The sequence below is a fragment of the Lissotriton helveticus genome, chromosome 8, assembly GCF_964261635.1.
Source record: "Lissotriton helveticus chromosome 8, aLisHel1.1, whole genome shotgun sequence".
In the NCBI taxonomy this organism is placed as follows: Eukaryota; Metazoa; Chordata; class Amphibia; order Caudata; family Salamandridae; genus Lissotriton; species Lissotriton helveticus.
In genome coordinates, this window is record NC_136069.1 from 602,173,371 (window position 1) to 602,193,238 (window position 19,868).

The window sequence follows — 19,868 nt, forward strand, 5'->3', positions numbered from 1 at the left end:
CTTTTTCAACTTGTTGCTAGTTCATTGCGAATCTTACCGTTACTAATTCAAATTGTGTTTCCTTTGGCTTATTTGGAATGCAAACTTTATCTCAATAAGTTGCTGTAACAAGCTGCAAGTCCACTACGTAAGCCCATTCATTTGCTAATTATTTTCCACAAAAGGTTGCAATATCATAAAGTGGAGTTTTCAGGATTTTGTATGGTTTCTTGTTTGAAAATGTTACTCTCTCCTGCGCACCCCACTCCTGTACTAAGGTTACGAGTGACCTGGCACCTGCCTTTCAGAGGTTCTTGCATCCAACAAAGTCTGGCCTGGCACTGGTGTGTCCCAGCCTGGCACACACCAGGTGATGATCTCCACACCTCCTTCTAGACCCCAGCTCACTACTGTTTGCAGTCTATCACTCAACCCTCACCTCCCTGGCACTCACCCTTCACCTCTCAGGCCTGGCAGTCACTCCTCACACCTGGCACTCACCCTTCACCCTCTCTGGCACTCAGCATTGACTCTCCGTGACGCTCAACTGTCACCTCCCTGACACTCACCCTCGACCCTCCTAGTACTCATACTTCCCCTCCCTGGCACATATCCTTCACCTCCCTGACACTCACCCATGTCCCTCCTGGCATTCACTACTCGCCCCCTTGGCACTCACCCTTCACCTCCATGGCACTAGCCCTTCATCCCCCTGGCCTGGCAGCTACCCTTCCCTCCTTGCACTCACCCGTCCCCTCCCTGGCACTCACCTTTGACCCTCCTGACTCTTACATCTCACCTCCATGGCACTCAACCTTCATCTCCCTGGCACTCACCTCTCATCCCCCTGACCTGGCACTCAACCTTCACCTCCGTGGCACTAGCCCTTCACCCTCCTGGCCTGGCAGCTACCCCTCACCCCTGGCACTCATACTTCCCCTTCTCGGCACTCACCCTTACCTCCCTGGCACTCACCCTTGAACCTCCTGACTCTTACATCTCATCTCCCTGGCACTCACTCCTCACCTCTCTGGCACTCACCCTTCATCCCCATTGCCTGGCAGTCACCTTTGTCCCTCCTGGCATTCACTCCTCACCTCGCTGCCACTCACCCTTGGCCCTCCTAGTCTCTGTCTCTCTCCTGTCTCTCTCTTTCTGTCTGCCTCTACGCTTGATTACCTTTCTTCTCTCTGCTCCTTGCATCTCTCCCATTCTTTTTCTGACTCTGTACCTTTCCTTTGCCTCCTTTATTCTAGGCGTCCCTCTCTGTACATCGTTTTGTATCGCTTTCTACCCTTCTTTCAAATATATCGTTCCATGTTGACCTGTTTATTCAGCCTCCCCGGTGCCTGTCTTCAGTGTCTACCCAGGTTCTCTCATTAATGCGCCCTCCCGAACCTGTGAATCTCACCCTCTGCTGCTTCTCTTACTCACACTGCCGTTTCTCCTCCCTACCCAGATGTTTGACTTATTCTTTCAATTTCCCTACACGAAGGTGATCCTATCCTTGCTGTTTCTCTTACTCATCCCGATGTGTCAATTACTTTCTTATTTCCTATGCTTTTTAAAGGGGATCTTCTACCTGCCGATTTCTCGTGCTCTCTTGCTCGCCCCATGTTTCTCTTAGCTCTTCTGTAGCTAGATGGTTTGCTTATTCTCTCATTTTCTTCACTCAAAAGTGATTGTACCCCTACCCCCTGTTGTTTTCCTTAATATCCTTTAATACTTTGCCGACTCTCGCTGCCCCCTCTACCAGCATCTTTCTAGTGCCTATTTCTGCCTTTTCGTAATTTCCGTCTCTGTCTCAGTTGGCATTGCTAATAATAATGCAACACTAGCACCTGACTGCCTCAACCTAACTACACAACATAAAACCACAGTTTTTCAAATCAGCCGCAATACCTGAAACTGATCACAGTACGTGCAACTAACTGCAGTACGATATCTGAAACTGACCATAACCCTTGCAACAAGCATATGTGGTACTGAGTGGTATTATGTTGAGTGTAGTTATGTTGTATTGAATAGAGTGTAAATATGTGTTGTAAATATTTGTTGTGTAATTATGTGGTATTGAGTGTTATGATGTGGAGAGCATTTATGTTGCATTGATTAGTGTGTAAATATGTGGTTTGTAATTGTATGGTACTGAGTGGTATGAGGGGTGTATTTATATTGCATTGAGTAGAGTACATAACTACACTCAACATAATACCACTCAGTACCACATAATTACACATCACATAATTACACTGTATTTAATACAACATAAATACACTACACATACCAGTCAATACTACATAATTGCACGTCACATAATTACTCTCTACTTAATGCAAGATAAATACACTCCACACAATACCACTCTATGCCACATAATAACACAACACATAATTACACTGTACTCAATGCAACATAAATACACACCTTTCACTCAAGTTCGTGCTATTTAAAAAAAACAACATATATAATAGCCTCAGGAACCCCATACCGTGGGTCTTTCATTTAAAATAGGTGAGTGCCCCAGTGCCTACCCAGGGCACCCACCATGCGCACTATTTATGTTTCTCCCAGCCCACATCAGTTCATGCAGGGGCACAGATCTCAAGTCTGTTCCCAGCTGGCAGGAGCATTTTAAAAGTAATCTTCTACAAGGAGCAGGCTTAGTGTTTGCTCCTGTATGGCGGGAGTTTTGAAACTGCTCCCGTCAGATTGGAGCAAACACGTTTTTCTGCCAATGTGGGCAGGGAAACTACTGTGTTCAGGGTATGGGATCCCTGGGACACAGCTAGTGAGCCGCCCCTGGGGGATGGGATCCCTGGGGCCATTAAAGGCTCAGGGAGGAGGGTCATTCAGCCCCCCCTCCCTGTTAATTAAATAACAGCCCTTAGGGTTGGGTTCCCCAAGGCCTTTCTGAGGCTCATGGAGGGTAACGCCTCTTCCGTTATCAAATGGATTGCACCCCGGTGGATTGGGTCTCCAGGGTCAAAAACACCTTGGGGAGGGAGGACCACGCGCCCCTGCCCTAAATAATAAAATTGGGCACCTGGGGTTGTAATCCCCAGGACTGAATATGGCTAGTGGAGGGGGACCACATGCCCTCATCTCCTTAAATCCTCTTCGAGCTGGGGGGGGGGGGGGTTGTCCCGGGGGCCGAAAATGGCTCCTGGAGTGGGGAGTCTCACGCCCCCTTAAATATAGATGGCCCAGGGGATGGGTTCACTGGGAGCCTAAATGGGGTGAGGAGGAGTGCCCTACTGATGCCCCCCATATATTTTTTAATATATTTAAATATATACATATATATTTAAATATAGATATTAAAATGGAGGTAGATTTTTTTTTGCAGCCATCCTGCAGGAATCCCACGGGATTGTGTAAAAAATCACAGAGTTTTTTAAAAAGTTGGCCCTAGGGGAGTCTCTATGGGTCGAAAGGCAAAACGGGCCATTGGCAACTGCAAAATGATTTGTACAGCTGACCCTTACAGCTTTATGAGCACTGTATAGTTTATAGAGCCAGTAGCTCTTGTTTTACTACTATAATGCTGCATTACCTTCTTTGTTGAGTGTAGTGTACTGCATATTTTGTGTGGGTAATTTTTACTTCTCCGAGTTACTGTTTATGCTGTAAATATATTTATGTTTATATAACAAGATATTATTAAAGTGTTATGTTTATCACACTGCTTTAACTGGACATTCACATCTTTATTGCAACTGTGATAATTGTGTTGCACTGTACTTAGCTGAACATATTTATATCAAACTGGAATTTGTCCGAGCATATACTTATTTTTGATTCCAGTTCAGTTCTTTATATGACATATCAGCTAGAAATAGGTTTTGAGAGGATTTTGGTAGGCTTATTTTACATCTATTTTTAATGTTTGTGGATTATTCATGGCCAGAGTGGCTTGTGCAGAAATTCGGAATTAATAGGAATCCAATTGTCCATTTAGCCCATTGTTGTATTGATAGTAAGAAGTCTTCTTCACATGTTCAGGTACAACATCGAGTGAGTTTATTTGTAGTGAGAGGTTACATCTAAAGTAACACAAAACCCAACCAGGAGCCATTGACGTTTCCAGCTCAGCCTTGAAGTCCTCCTTGGCCCTTTCAAAAGACAATAGTGGAATTAGGGAAAGGGAACTTTCTACATACAGTCAGCATCCAATGCACCTGAATTTTCAGATAGGGCAGACACATGATACTACATCCATCAATTATTGCAGCATGGTTTTATAACTATAAAACTCTAAGGGGGAGATTTACTAAGATTTTGCACTGTGTTTGCGTCACAAAAGTGACGCAAATCGGTGTAAGATCTTTTTTTCTCAATTTCCTTTCCGAAATAACGGAAAAGTAATGCAAGCGCCATGGGGGCGTACCAAAGTTAGAGCATGGGCGTTCCCATGCCACCACCCAAGGGTTCTCACGCTGAACCCAATTTACTAAATAAAGTAGATTGGGTTTAGCGTTTGAAACAGCGCCCTTTTCGAGTAGGCGCAAGGAAGGAGAAATGCTTCCATTTCTCCTTCCTTTTCCAACTCTGGAACTTTGCATCGTGTCTGGGCCTCGTATTTTGTACAGGAAGGGTACCTTTCCTGTACAAAACCTATGCTAGACAAATGCACACACCCTAGTGCTATGGCGCTAAGGTGTGTGCGTGGCACACGGCTGCTGAAATCAGCGCTGGCGCAAAGGAAAGTGGAGGAGAGCGCCATATCTCTGAAGATATGGCGCTCTCTTGCTCCCTCCCTGTTGAGCAGGGGAGCTGCGCTGCGCGAGCTTTTGGTAAATCTCCCCCTAATTTTGTGAGGCTGATTGAAAATTAAAAAAGGGATCGCTGTTTGCAAAAGTTGAAAATGGTTCACAAACAAGGAGGTGGCATAAAATGATGGGGAAATGGTTGAAGTAAATTTACATATTGCGCCATTCAAAAAAATATTTTATTTCACCACCAGGCTAACAGGCATTTCATAATGCAAAACAAACAGATGTGTTGTGCCAACATCATTAGCCCGAGACATAACAAATGTTGAACGGCTATGATATCCCTGTTCTAACACTTGCATTCAACATGAGTCGTGATTCAGCCTAAAACGTATAGACAATTAATGCACAGCCTTGCATTGCATCTAGGTGTAAAATGAAAAAAAAAATCTTTTCATAAAACTAAACAGAACCTCGTATATGTCTGCTTGTCCAGTGAGTTTCCAGCTAACTAGTTAACGGCTAGAGTGGCCGATTTTGAAGCTGGGGAACAACGTTCGAGTCTTGGGGGAGGCTCAAACATCTTGTGTTTCTGGGCAAATCACTTAATCTCCCCGTGCCTAGAAACGAATGTGTCCCTCAGTAACGCAACTGTGGTCATGTACAGCGCTCTGATACCTTCAGGTCGCGCTCGCGTTGTCTAAAACCGAACAAAAAGAAACTCTCAATACTTAGAAAAGTGAGCGATGCACAATCACCAAACAGGTTACGGTCCAGGAGCCCAAAACCATATGGGACAGGCGGAAAGTAGTGAGCACTGTTTTTTACAGATGCGTAGGAAATCTTCAGTGCTGAGTGAAGTAAACAAGGGGACAAACTCTGAGTTCCAAAATTGTATAAGGAGAGTATCTGCACTGTCTGTTAACTACCTCACTTAAAATAAATGTAGTGGCAGAAAAAAGAGAAGAACTATGGAAGAAATTAAGAATGTGGGCAAATTTTGAACAAAATAATGGAGAGAACAAATAGTCTGTGGTGGTAACAGGTGCAGGAACAAGCACCCACAAAGAAATAACAGCTAGTGAGGTAGTAGTCTCAGCCATAACTGCCTGCGAAATGGACATGGGAATTGAAGGAAATTAAAAATGAGAGCAGAAATATCATGTCTATGGGAGCCATTTGGTAAGAACGGCCAGAAAAAAATAAGAAAACATATAGTGAAATGAAATGTTTTGAAAGTTAGAGCACAGATGATTTGAATATTGATTATGGTTTTGTGTTGAAGGAGGGTGGTACAAAGAGGTCTGGGAAGCCGATATATATCAAACATTGATTGGTGATATATTACGTATTATGGGGGCTCATCGAGGCTTACCATTCGGTATAATCTTACGGGAGGTGTGGAGAGAAACATTTTACAATAATATTGGAAAAGGCTTGTTCTACCTGGCGCTCTGTTCAGTCACCCCAAGTTTTTGCCTTCCTCTGCCTTCTTTGTTGAACCCGATTTTCATGGCTTGTAGGACTCTGTGCACTTTTTCCCCGCTAACTAGTGGTAAAGCACTTGCGCTCTCCATTCAAAACATGGTAAAATTGTCCTACACCTGATTGAGGCATTTAATTTAGTATTAAGTCCCTAGTGTATGGTATTACATATGCCCAGGCCCTGTGAAATAAATGCTACTGGCGGGCTAGAATTCTCATTGTGCCGCACACTAAAGTAACCTTTTAAAATATATCACTGCAACCTGTGGTGCAGTTTTAAACTACCATTTTAATCTGGCAAAATAAACCTTTTAACAGGTTCAAACCTTCTTTTTTAATACTCATAAGTCAGAGGGCGTGGCTTGGATGCCTAACAAAATGGCCACATAGCTGCAGAGCTCCTTGCTGGTAGTCCCGGCAACTGCTTGTTTTTGTTGGAAAGCACCTTACTTTCTCGCTGTTGACACCGGAACTGGCACCTGGAGGATGATGGTGATCGTTTGAGCTCATTACTTGCAGTTTTTGGCGATTTTGAAGCAACACGCCATTTCCCCACATGACACTCTCAAGTTGCACTGCTTCGCCTTCAGAATTTACTTAGGTGACAACATGAGAGAGGTCATCCAGTGAGATTTTGAAAATCATAATACATGACACATTTCAACATAGAGAACATGATAAGTTCAAAATATATATTGCACATAATATATTCAGTCATACATAAGACAGAGACACGTGTACTTGAAGCACCATAAATGTGTGATTTAAAATGTGAGATGAAGAAACCATACATAGAGTAATATTAACACATAAAATGAAGTTGCACTAATGATACGTATGCTTATTAATGGAGTTTATGCTAAATGAAGTGGCCTTGTGTTTTTTTGCTTATTGCTAATATGCAGCAGTTAGAAAAGTCAGTGCAAAAATGTGTAAACAATGAAGTATAAACTTTATATTTTACAGAACGATATAGAGGCATTATAGACTATGAAAACCATTAAACAATATTAAAAATATGTTTTTAAAAACATGCATTAATAATAATAATGCGAAAATGTGTGTTAGCAATATTCCTAATATTAATCATATTCATGTAATAATTTTCTATGAACATGATATATTCCTATGTGAATTTATTTAGTTTCATAATAAATTAGATACAGTTAAAAGCTTATTTCATTTAACTGTGTGATGCTAACTTAAAGGTCTTCTTTTTTAGATGCTTTTTCTCTGGTATTTACCTTCACATTCCATTCCGTTCAATAACTTTATTTCAGTCTCAAGGTCCATAAAAGTGCATTGTCATAAAAACATAAGAAATATGTAAAATTAAATACAGACTGATACATAACCTTATAATGAGTTCATCTATCAATATTAACACAAAACTGTACATTTAAATAACCTTTGACCAAAATAAAGTGCATTGCTTATTCTGCTCTGACCAGGTCCTGATCCGAAAATGGGATGCAGTACATTCATCTGTAAACGAACATGGTCCAAAATACAAGGCAATATAAAATAGGATGGCTGTCTCGTACCCTCACACCCACACCTTTACCGGAAGCTTTACTCAGGGGGGCCAAAAGTGTGGGATCAGACGATCCCCTCATTTGCGCCCCGGCACCATCCTTTCTAATATTCTGCAGTGCCTCTGGTGTACGGTCATCACCTGTTGCCCCAAGCCCACTGCACTCATTCAGCTTAAAATCCGTCCAGTGCCTACCGGGTTTCCCGTCAGGCATCAGATTCCCCTATTGTCAATCTATCTCCTCCAAAGTTACATATCTATTGTTTACTGGTATATTATACAGTAAAGGCCTAGGGGGAGCGACCCATCTGTCCTCATATCTGTTATTCGCTGGTGTATTACGGAATAGGGGCCTTGGGAGGACATCCCATCTGCCCTCGAATTGAGGATTTTCTAGCCATCTAGGAGTGTTAAAGGTAGTGTAGCCCCTGGTCAACATTTGATGGTGGGTATAAAAGAAGTCCAATGGGTAGAGCCTAATTCCTGTTAACGGGTCCTGGTGGGGTGCATTCTGTTTGAGTAGATCTCTCACAGGTGCCGGATTTTTGATGTGTATGATTATACAATCCCCTTACCCTCTCTTTTGGCGTTTTCCCACCCAGCATACTCTATGGACAGTTAGAATTTCACCTGCCCTGCCGCAGTTAAACTGCCTGTGCCATGCTAACCAGAACAGGCATTTATTTCTAAGTTTAAGTTGTGATTTCCTTTGATTAGTTCTAAGTCCCGGGACTCCTGCCAGTATGATTATGTTCGTGGAGCAAGCATAGGTTAGATTTATGGTTGGCAGAGTTACTGGTTGAGCCCCCTCCACAGTACGATCTGGCCTCACCTGCCCACTCATATTCCCACTAGGCTCATGTGGAGGAGAGCTTTTTTGTCCCTACCCCTTGAAGAGGGAGCTGCTTGATTTGTACTTGTGCATGCCTGGTGGTTATCAACATTTAGTTCCCTTGTCTCTTGAGTTTTGGTGGGACCATCATTGGTCTGTACACCCAACCCGTCCGGAGATAATGGGTTTAGAGTGTCGACCTGGCAGCCAGAGTCGATCTCCCTAGCTTTTGTCTGTGTTAAAATTATGTCAGAATTTGATTGTCTACTTTTCCCAAGTGATACCAATTTGTCTAAGCAGTTAAGGAGGGGGGTCAGTTCTTCTCTTACAATAACTCTAAATTGGGTCCTCAGGTCAGTCCAAAGATTCAGTGCCCATGAAGGGTGGTTCATGTCTGCTCTAGTGGGTGGTTGGCCATCAGGATTTTGGTCCTGCTTCTCACCCTCCTCTATACTGGATATTACTCCCTCACACTTTCTTCCTTTTAGAGCCCGCCTCGGAAGATTGTTTTTTCTTCCCATTCTTTGGGATAATAGTGGTGTTCCTAGCTCTACGTGGGACTTTTATTGGTGAGATTCCTAAGGGTGATGGTGTTGCTGTTAGATCTAGAGGGACTTGACCTTTCCCCTGATTTAATTCCATGGATCTTTCATCGGAAATAGTAATGTAACTTGTTTGTTCTGTACACTACTGTCTCCAGACACATATAATTTAGTTTTCAAATGTTCACAGTCAAATGTTCCTTTGAAAATAGAATTTTAGCTATGACCGTAAGCTGCAACTTTGTATTCCTTTTAAGCAATGTTAGGCTTGTGTGGACTTGCAGAGTTTCATTTCTCATGACAAGAATGGGAAACCAGCTCAATGTTTCAATCCTTTTAGGTGACACAATGAGACCATAGCCAAGTAATGGTCTTTCAATGGTGGTGTGATGTTACGCCACTAGGACTTTACCAAATAACTTATAAAAGAAGAAACCCCAAAGGAGTGGCAGCGCAGACAACGCAGATGCACACATACACTCAGATCAATGCAACACACCTAGCTCTCTCTCAATGCACAAAGCGCACAGATTTTTTTTACTCTTTGAGATGCATTTGAAGTGCACTACATTACATTGCACACATGGACACTATTTGCTTTTTGAACTTTTTGCTAACTTTGGACTGCTTGGTTTATGCTACAAATGGTGGTGTATGGACTGAGCCTCTTTGCCAAATTTTCCTTTTCTTATTCTGATTATGCTAATGGACTCACCCTTTATGGCTTCTAATCGAATTCTTTCCATCTCCTAAGAAATTGAGCTGTTAGGCTACAAACTACTCTTCTGCATATTTGGCGGTTGGACTTTGTAATTCTGTGGCTATTGTTGATTTGAATGCTTGCTTAACGGCTTGGCACTGTTATCAAAGCTGTTATATTTCTAACTGAGCTTCTTAGAAATTGTTGTTTATTATGAATTTTGCATCTCTAATACAATAATCAATTTATTCAAATTTTGTCTGAGTTTATCATTGAGTCTTTTTTTTAATAAATCTTTTTATTGGTATTTGTAAATGCAAAAGCACATTAGGCACATCTGTATAGTCAAAGTACTTATTCCAGTTTACATAGGTGGTGATATATCAACAGTACGATTCATCAAGAGCGCTATGCCAATACATGCTAATAGTTCGTGGACAGGATACAAGCGCCCAAGTGTGCCTTCTTGTTGATAAGCAGGAGTTCGCTCGCTCCACCCTTAAACAAGGGAAGGGACACGCTTATGTAATCATCCCAACCCCAGATGATAACCATGTGCCATAGAACAAGAACAAAAACAGCTAACTGCGACACTGTCACCAAATTACATTACCATTTGCCCCAATTCCCAGCCCCTCCAGCCCAGAGCCCTCCCCCCACTCCCGCTCATTTGACTCGCGCAGTTCCACAGCAGGCGTCGCCTCGCCATTGCGTCACTGAATGCGCCAAGGCATGCTTCTAGTGCGGCGGTCACTGCGCCCCCTTCCCTTTCTCCTGTGGTGTCAGCCTAGTGCCCCACCACCCCCTCTGCTGTAGCGTCTCCCGCCTCCTGCAGAGTGCTTAGCATGTGTTTCCACCTCTCTGCCATAGGCTCCTTACGGAGTCCCAGAGTTTCCTCCCTCCGAATGGCTGTCCACTCCGCACGCGCCCAGGATGAGAACGACAGAACCCACGCCCTCGTGCTAGGCGAGTCCCTCTCCTTCCATCGCCTAGTGAGAAGTCGTACTGCCATCACCATCCCCAGATCGAGGAATCGAGACGACGCTTTGTCCTTAGGTGGCCTTTTGAAGTGGTGCAGGAGGTACTCGGGCCAATTACAGGGGATGACGCGACCAGTGCCCCGAGCAAGTAATGTATGAATGTCCCTCCAGTAGGTGCCGAGGCCCGGACAGCAGGGTGGATTTAGGCCCAGATCATTGTACTGGGGTGAATGTATGACATTGTTCTACATTCTGTCCATTAACTGTGTTTTTTGCAATTTTCACCCCGAGTGGGCTGGGTATGCTCAGACGTGAGTCCCAGGCTCTCCACACCACTGGAGTCAAGCTATCCAGGCTGATGAAGGCTGATAGCCAGAAACCGGTCCTTGGATGCTTGATTCCGGTCTGGGAAAGACATGCCTTGGTAGTTCGGACTGGACTGTTCCCATGAGGCACAGGGTCAGAGCTGATTTGCATATAGCCAGTGTCTAACCCAGGGTGGTGTGGAATGCAAACAAACGATGGATTTAGGCCCAGATCATTGTACTGGGGTGAATGTATGACATTGTTCTACATTCTGTCCATCAACTGTGTTTTTTGCAATTTTCACCCCGAGTGGGCTGGGTATGCTCAGACGTGAGTCCCAGGCTCTCCACACCACTGGAGTCAAGCTATCCAGGCTGATGAAGGCTGAGAGCCAGAAACCGGTCCTTGGATGCTTGATTCCGGTCTGGGAAAGACATGGCTTGGTAGTTCGGACTGGACTGTTCCCATGAGGCACAGGGTCAGAGCTGATTTGCATATAGCCAGTGTCTAACCCAGGGTGGTGTGGAGTGCAAAAAAATGATGGATTTAGGCCCAGATCATTGTACTGGGGTGAATGTATGACATTGTTCTACATTCTGTCCATCAACTGTGTTTTTTGCAATTTTCACCCCGAGTGGGCTGGGTATGCTCAGACGTGAGTCCCAGGCTCTCCACACCACTGGAGTCAAGCTATGCAGGCTGATGAAGGCTGATAGCCAGAAACCGGTCCTTGGATGCTTGATTCCGGTCTGGGAAAGACATGGATTGGTAGTTCGGACTGGACTGTTCCCATGAGGCACAGGGTCAGAGCTGATTTGCATATAGCCAGTGTCTAACCCCGGGTGGTGTGGAGTGCAAAAATACGATGGATTTAGGCCCAGATCATTGTACTGGGGTGCCCGGACAGCGCCATAGGATATGAAGGAGGTCCGCGTTCACTTCTCCGCATCTGGGGCAAGACACGTCCGTTCTGTGAAAGTATTTGTTTATTAGGTCTGGGGTGAGATAGGCTCTGTGCACTATGTATACTTGGATTTGGCGGAACCTCATATTCCTAGGGATTCGTACCGGGCCTCTTAGGACCTTTTCCCACTCTTTGCCTGCCAATTCTCGCCCCATGTCTCTCTCCCATTTCACCCGCAACGGGGATAAGTCCAGTTCTGTATGTGTCCATAGGGATGCAGCAAACCACTTGACTAAGTGCCTGCCCCTGCCCATAACGTGCAGATACTGCACCGTCAAATGCTGCGGTGGTTCTTCCGCCACGTCACCCCATTTAGCCGCCAAATGTGCCGTTAGGGACCTGTGCATGAGAAAGCCTCCTGGGGGGAGCCCAGCGTCCGCGACCAGCGTCTCGTAGGGTATCAATGCTCCGTCCTGGTATAGGTCGCCCAGTGTTTGGACGTCTACCTCGTGCCATTGCTCTAGCATGGAATGTGTGAGTGTCCCTCCGCCCCCAGGTGTGCCCTCCAGGGGCACCGCAAGCGCGTAAGGGCGCACCCTTCTCGTGAGGTATAATGCCCTGTGGAAGCACTTGAACGCTACCGCCAGCAGTAATGGAGTGAGGCGTGCCGGCGTCGCTAGCGGGTGAAATAGTGCAGTAATCCGCTCTAGAGTGTACCCTCGGGTAGGTCACTTCCCCACCGCTGCTGCTCCGCATGCCAATCTTCTTGCCTCCTGCTCCCCATCCAGATCGGCGCTCTCCTACCCTGCTCGAGCGCCGCCTGGACTGCCTGCGCCTGGACTGAGTGCCCCCGTGTGCCTGCCTGCCCCATTCGTTTTCTGTACCCCCGACTGGACTGCCTGAGTGCCCGTGTGCCTGCCTGCCCCATTCTCTTTTCTGTACCCCCGCCTGAACTGCCTGAGTGCCCGTGTGCCTGCCTGCCCCATTTTCTTTTTTGTACCCCCGAGTGAGTTGCTTCGCCCGCCGGGCTCCTCAGCATCGTTTTTTTCCCACTGCTGCCTCCCGTGTGGCCCCGCCCCCCACACCCTTTGGATTCTTCCCTCCCGCTTCCCAGCTGACCCCTCCTCCCCTCTTAAGGTGTCCGCAGCGCGGCAGAGACAGTGACCCTAACCCTCGGGTAGGTCACTTCCCCACCGCTGCTGCTCCGCCTGCCAATCTTCTTGCCTCCTGCTCCCCCTCCAGATCGGCGCTCTCCTACCCTGCTCGAGCGCCGCCTGGACTGCCTGCACCTGGATTGAGTGCCCCCATGTGCCTGCCTGCCCCATTCGTTTTCTGTACCCCCGACTGGACTGCCTGAGTGCCCGTGTGCCTGCCTGCCCCATTCTCTTTTCTGTACCCCCGCCTGAACTGCCTGAGTGCCCGTGTGCATGCCTGCCAAATTTTCTATTTTGTACCCCCGAGTGAGTTGCTTCGCCCGCCGGGCTCCTCAGCCCACACCCATTGGATTCTTCCCTCCCGCCTCCCAGCTGACCCCTCCTCCCCTCCTCCCCTCTTATGATGCCCCCAGAGCGACCGCGCAACGGACGCGCGCAGCGGGCGCGCCGATTGTGCGCCAAAGACGCGCAAAAGGCAAGCCCGTCTGCGCCCATCCGCGCCTGGACCGCGCCCAGCGCCAGGCCCCCTGGTCCCCGAGAATGCCAGCCCACACGACGGACTTACGACCCCACCACCCTCAATGCACTCAACGCCTGCCGGAACCCCGCCTGCTACCGAGCCACCCCGAAACGCACCCACGGACCCTTCACCTGCCAAGCCTGCCGATTCACCTGCCTCCGGACCTGCACCTCCCCGCCAAGCCAGACATAGCAACAACCACCCCAAGTGCATCCTGCTCACTACCCGGTCCGTCCACAGGCACGCCGTGGAACTCTGGAACCTGCTCGACGCAACAGCACCAGACTTCGCCTTCCTCACTGAAACCTGGATGAACGCCTCATCAGCACCCGACATCGCCATAGCCATCCCGGACGGATACAAGATCACCCGGAGGGACCGCGTCAACCAGACGGGAGGAGGCATTGCCATCGTACACAAGAACACCATCCGCATCTCGACGAACTCCGACAAAACCTTCGCCACCGCCAAACACCTCCACTTCCAGATACACACCGACCCCAAGACCACCCTCCGAGGCACCCTCATCTACAGACCCCCGGGACCATGCACACAATTCAGCGAAGACATCGCAGACTTCATCAGCCCGCACGCCCTTCCCTCCGCCGACTACATCCTCCTAGGGGACCTCAACTTCCACCTGGAGAACAACAATGACAGAAACACCACCACCCTGCTGGACAACCTCGCCAACCTCGGACTCAAGCAACTGGTAAACACCCCCACCCACTACGCCGGCCACACGCTTGACTCCGTCTTCTCATCCAGCAAGCACATCTCCTTCAGCCACTCCACCGGACTCCACTGGACTGACCACAGCTGCGTCCACTTCAGCTTCAGAAAGACTACGACCCACCACCACCCGCAACAGGTCCCCCGCCGGAGCTGGAGCAAGATCACTGCCGAGCAGCTCACCGCCTCCCTCAGCCAGAACACTCCCACCAGCACCACGGACCCCAACGAAGCAGCCAACAACCTCACCAAGTGGCTGACCACCTGCGCCGATGACCTCGCACCACTAAAGAACCCTCGCAGCAAACCCGGCAGCAAGAAAACCCCCTGGTTTACCGACGAACTCAAGAACTCCAAGAAGAACTGCCACACCCTCGAGAAAGCCTGGCGGCACGACCAGACCACAGACAACAGGACCGCCCTCAAGCGCGCCACCCGCAAACACCATCAGCTGATCCGCGCCACCAAGAAGACGGCACTCAAAGAACGACTGGACAACAACGCCCAATACAGCAAGGAACTCTTCAACGTCGTCAAAGAGTTCTCCAACCCCAGCGCCGGAAACAACGACATCACTCCCTCGCAAGACCTCTGCAACTCACTCGCCTCGTTCTTCCACCGCAAGATCACCGACATACACAACAGCTTCGACGCACAGACCACGCACCCTACCACCGAACTAACACCCGCCACCACCACCCTCTGCAACTGGACCCCGATCAGCACCGAGGACACCACCAGCACGATGAACTCTATCCACTCCGGATCACCAACCGATCCCTGCCCACACCACGTCTTCAACAAAGCCGACGCCATCATCGCACCCCATCTCCGGGACATCATCAACACCTCCTTCCACACCGCCACCTTCCCGGAGAGCTGGAAGCACGCCGAGCTCACCGCCCTCCTGAAGAAACCAACGGCAGACCCCACTGACCTCAAGAACTACCGTCCCATCTCGCTCCTTCCTTTTCCTGCCAAAGTCATCGAGAAGACCGTCAACAGACAGCTTGCCGCCTTCCTCGAGACGAACAGATCCCTCGACCCCTCGCAGTCCGGGTTTCGGGCCAACCACAGCACCGAGACCGCCCTAATCGCAGCCACCGACAACATCAGAGCCCTGATTGACAACGGGGAAACAGCGGCCCTCATCCTCCTGGACCTCTCTGCGGCGTTCGACACTGTCTGCCACCACACCCTAGTGCAGGGCCTCAGCAACATCGGAATACAAAAGAAAGCACTGGAGTGGATCATCTCATTCCTCGCCGGAAGAACCCAGAGAGTCCTCCTCCCCCCGTTCAAATCCGAGGCCACCGAAGTCATCTGCGGCGTACCACAGGGATCCTCACTCAGCCCAACCCTCTTCAACGTCTACATGAGCCCCCTCGTAGCCATCGCATGCCAACACAACCTCAACATCATCTCCTACGCCGACGACACCCAACTGATCCTCTCCCTCACCAACGACCCCGCCACCGCCAGAGCCAGCCTACACGAAGGGATGAAAGACGTCGCCGTCTGGATGAAGAACAGCCGCCTGAAACTGAACTCAGACAAGACAGAAGTCCTCATCCTGGGATCATCACCCTCCGCCTGGGACGACTCCTGGTGGCCCCTGCCCTGGGCACCGCTCCCAAGCCAACGGACCACGCACGCAACCTGGGCTTCATCCTGGACTCCTCCCTCTCAATGACTAGACAAGTCAACGCAGTTTCCTCATCATGCTTCAACACCCTGCTCATGCTCCGCAAGATCTTCAGATGGATCCCCACAGAAACCAGGAAGACCATGACCCAGGCACTCGTCACCAGCCGACTGGACTACGGGAACACCCTCTATGCGGGAACCACAGCCAAACTTCAAAAAAGACTCCAACGCATCCAGAACGCCTCCGCACGACTCATCCTGAACATCCACCGACAAAGCCACATCACCGGACACCTGTGAGACCTGCACTGGCTCCCCGTCAGCAAGAGAATCACGTTCAGACTCCTCACCCATGCACACAAGGCTCTCCACGACCTGGGCCCCAAATACCTCAACGACCGCATGACCTTCTACACACCCACCCGCCATCTACGATCGACCAGCCTCACCCTCGCCTCCGTACCACGCATCCGCAGAGCCACCGCCGAAGGTAGATCCTTCTCCTACCTGGCAGCCAAGACCTGGAACTCACTCCCCACCCACCTTCGGCGAACCCAAGACCATCTCACCTTCAGGAAGCAGCTCACGACCTGGTTGTTCGAGCAGTAACATACCCCTCTCCCCCAGCGCCTTGAGACCCTCCCGGGTGAGTAGCGCGCTTTACAAATGCCATTATTGATTGATTGATTGGCTCAGCCGTGGCCGTGTCTTCCCGTCCCTTGTCTGCCAGCCAGTGTGCGACCCATTGGAGCTGTGCCGCCAAGTAGTAGTGCTCAAAGCAGGGGGCGGCCAGCCCGCCCCTGTCCGTGGGTAGAAACAGCTTCCCGAGTGCTAGGCGATGCCTAGACGCACCCCAGATAAAATCACGTATAATCTTGTTGAGGTTGGAGAAGTAGGACGCGGGCAGGAAGAGCGGTAGGTTCGCGAAATAATAGAGGAGGCAAGGGAGCATCACCATTTTAGCGAGGGCCACTCTGCCTGTGGGCGAGAGCGGGAGTGTGGACCAGAAACCTATTTGGGCCCTGAGCGCCGTCACCGCTCTATCCAGGTTCCCGTCCAGTAAATCCGCATTGACTCGGAGCCCCGAGAGGTCAGCGAATCGGCTCAGCAATGGGGCAAGTCGCTGCGGCATGCGGCTCACGTCTCGGACGAAGACCAGCAAGTCATCCGCGTACAATGACACCTGATGAACCCCGTCGCCCAGCATATTGCCATCTGTCGGATGTTGCCTCAGAGCCGCGGCTCCATGGCCAGCGCGAAAAGCAGCGGTGACAGGGGGCATTCCTGTCGGGTGCCTCTGCCGACTGCCACTGCCTCCGAAACATTTGGCCCCAGTCGGACGCAGACCACGGGGTTATTGTACAGGAGTCCCACCATCTGCAGAAAGTCGTCATCTATCCCACACGCCTCCAACACTGCCAGCAGGTATCCCCACTCCAGGCAATCAAAAGCCTTTTCTAGGTCAAGTACCAGGCATCCCGCCCTGGGCCAGACCGATGTTGCCTCCGCTGCTACCCGGAAGAACCTCCTGAGGTTCAGGGATGTGGACCTTGCTGGCACAAAACCATTCTTATCCGAGTGCACTAAGTGCGGGACCACTGGCGCCAGCCGCTCTGCTAGGAGCTTGGCGAATATCTTATAATCGGTATTCAGCATCGCCAACGGGCGGCAGGAGCCTAAGGATATGGGGTCTCTGTCGTGCTTAGGTAGGGACACTAAAAACGCTTCCCTCAGAGACTATGATCAATGAACGTCTCTTCAAAACAAGTGAAGAAATCCGAGACGCTTTCGTCTTTCTTTTGCTTGCATGCAGCCAGCTTATCCCAATTAACTCGCACCGCGGGCATTATAGTTTTCATCAATTCAAATATTCTACCTGGTAGGGCCGTAATCAGATCCTCAGGCTTCGCACCACCCACTTGATTAGCGTCAGCGGCTCTAATAGCAGCCCAATCACCACCTAATTCACCAACATGATTCTCCCTATGAATCCGTGCCCATAATGCTTGCGGAACAACATTTCCAAATAACATATCAATATCGGCTAAATTCATAATACAGGCTTCAACTCCTTGTAATATCCAGCTGGATTTTTACGAGGATCCAGAAGAGTTTGTTTAAGCACCAATACTTCAGATCTTTTCCAGTGTTTGTGAACCCATATACGCTGAAAATGAGCAGGGACAGCAGGCTGACCAATCACCGCTTCCCTCCATACTGGAGGAACTTCACGCATCAGATAATTCTTAATGCCTTTGGTTTTGGAAGCATCAATCTCGGAAACGGACAAGGACAAAAACATTGTTCGGAATGCAACGAGTTTATTCACCGCCTCTTCAACTTGTGGCCCTACAATAAAACCTTTATCAAAATCAGCTAGTAATTTCAGTATCTCCGAAGGAACTGTATCCAACTCCATATCTTCCCAACCACTGATAAGAGTCTGACACATGACATTAAAAACCTATCTTTGTGTGGGCTCTGCCCATTGATGAAATGAACTCATAATGTCCCCTGTACTGTATTCTAGTCCATTTTTAATCCATTTACGAGCTAGGGAACCCAAAACTACTTTCTCATCCGAAAGAGGAAGTTGACAACGAGATTGTCGTCTAGAGAAAGCTGGAGACAAGTTCAAAGATCCAAGAAGATGAGAAAAGAAATTTGAAACAGCATCTGCTAGTCTCCTGTGTGAGGTAGGGGAATCCCTTGAGAGAACAGGAGTCCTTACAGACATAGAAGGCAACGGGGACTGGAACGTAGACAACTGAGTAACAAGAGCGGGGGATTGGAGAGGGGGTGGGGGCTGAATTACAGGCGGCAAAGACAGAGCAGAGGCAGGCAGGGAAGCATTAATAGGCTGAGCCGGTTGCTGAACAATCGGCAATGGAGCAACCATTGGTTGAGCAATAGGAGGGGATAACAGAGGTGCATTAGGATTTTGGGCATAGGGTGGAGGTGAATTCAATAAACAAGACATTAGGGAATCTTCTTCAAATTCCTTACTTTTATTTGACGATGAAGTAGGCAGCATCGGATAGCATTTATCTATTGCCATGCGATGTCGTCTCTCTACTATCTCATTCGTACCATCTACTTCATTATTTTTAAACTGCTGAGCAGCCTCTATAATTGACATATTTTGCACTTTCTTATCATTTTTTGCTTGTTTAATTTCCTTCTGCTTGGCTTCCTTACTCCAAAGGCGAAAAGAGTCAAACATTGCCGGCCGGGCTTTTCTTTTAAACAGAATCGTTTCCAAATTATCTAGTATGGCGGGATCAAAACTACCATTTTGGGGCCATCTCAAAACTCCACTATTTTTCGTGTATCGGACCCATGTCTCGTTAAAGGTAATGGGACCAATACCATGTTTCGAATAGAGCTCATAAGTGGGAGTTCCAACTGGAGGGATTGGACATGATTCCTCCAACTGGGAATCCCTCGTACAACCTAAACAACAAATTCTTTTGAACTTACTCAGTCCAGGCATCGTTACTTCTCTAGACTGTTCACAAACAACAAGGGGTGTAAATCAATAAAACAGTACAAACGTACTTACCCCTTGGCTTTGGGTATTGCAATACCTGAATAAAAACCCAAAAAACCAAAACAAAACAAAGTTTGTGGGAGCGACCCACCAAAAACTTAACTAAGGATCGTCCTACACCAGTGAAGGTCCGTCTATCGTCTCGCTTTACCAAACATCATCATAAGGGTCCAAGGCAGGGCGACAGTCAGGGTAGCAGTCGTCAGCAGCTGTCCGAGAGGAGTAGCCGCGCTGTCAAAGACCTTCGGTCCACTTTCAACATCCAGGGGTCGATCACGTGGTGCGCTT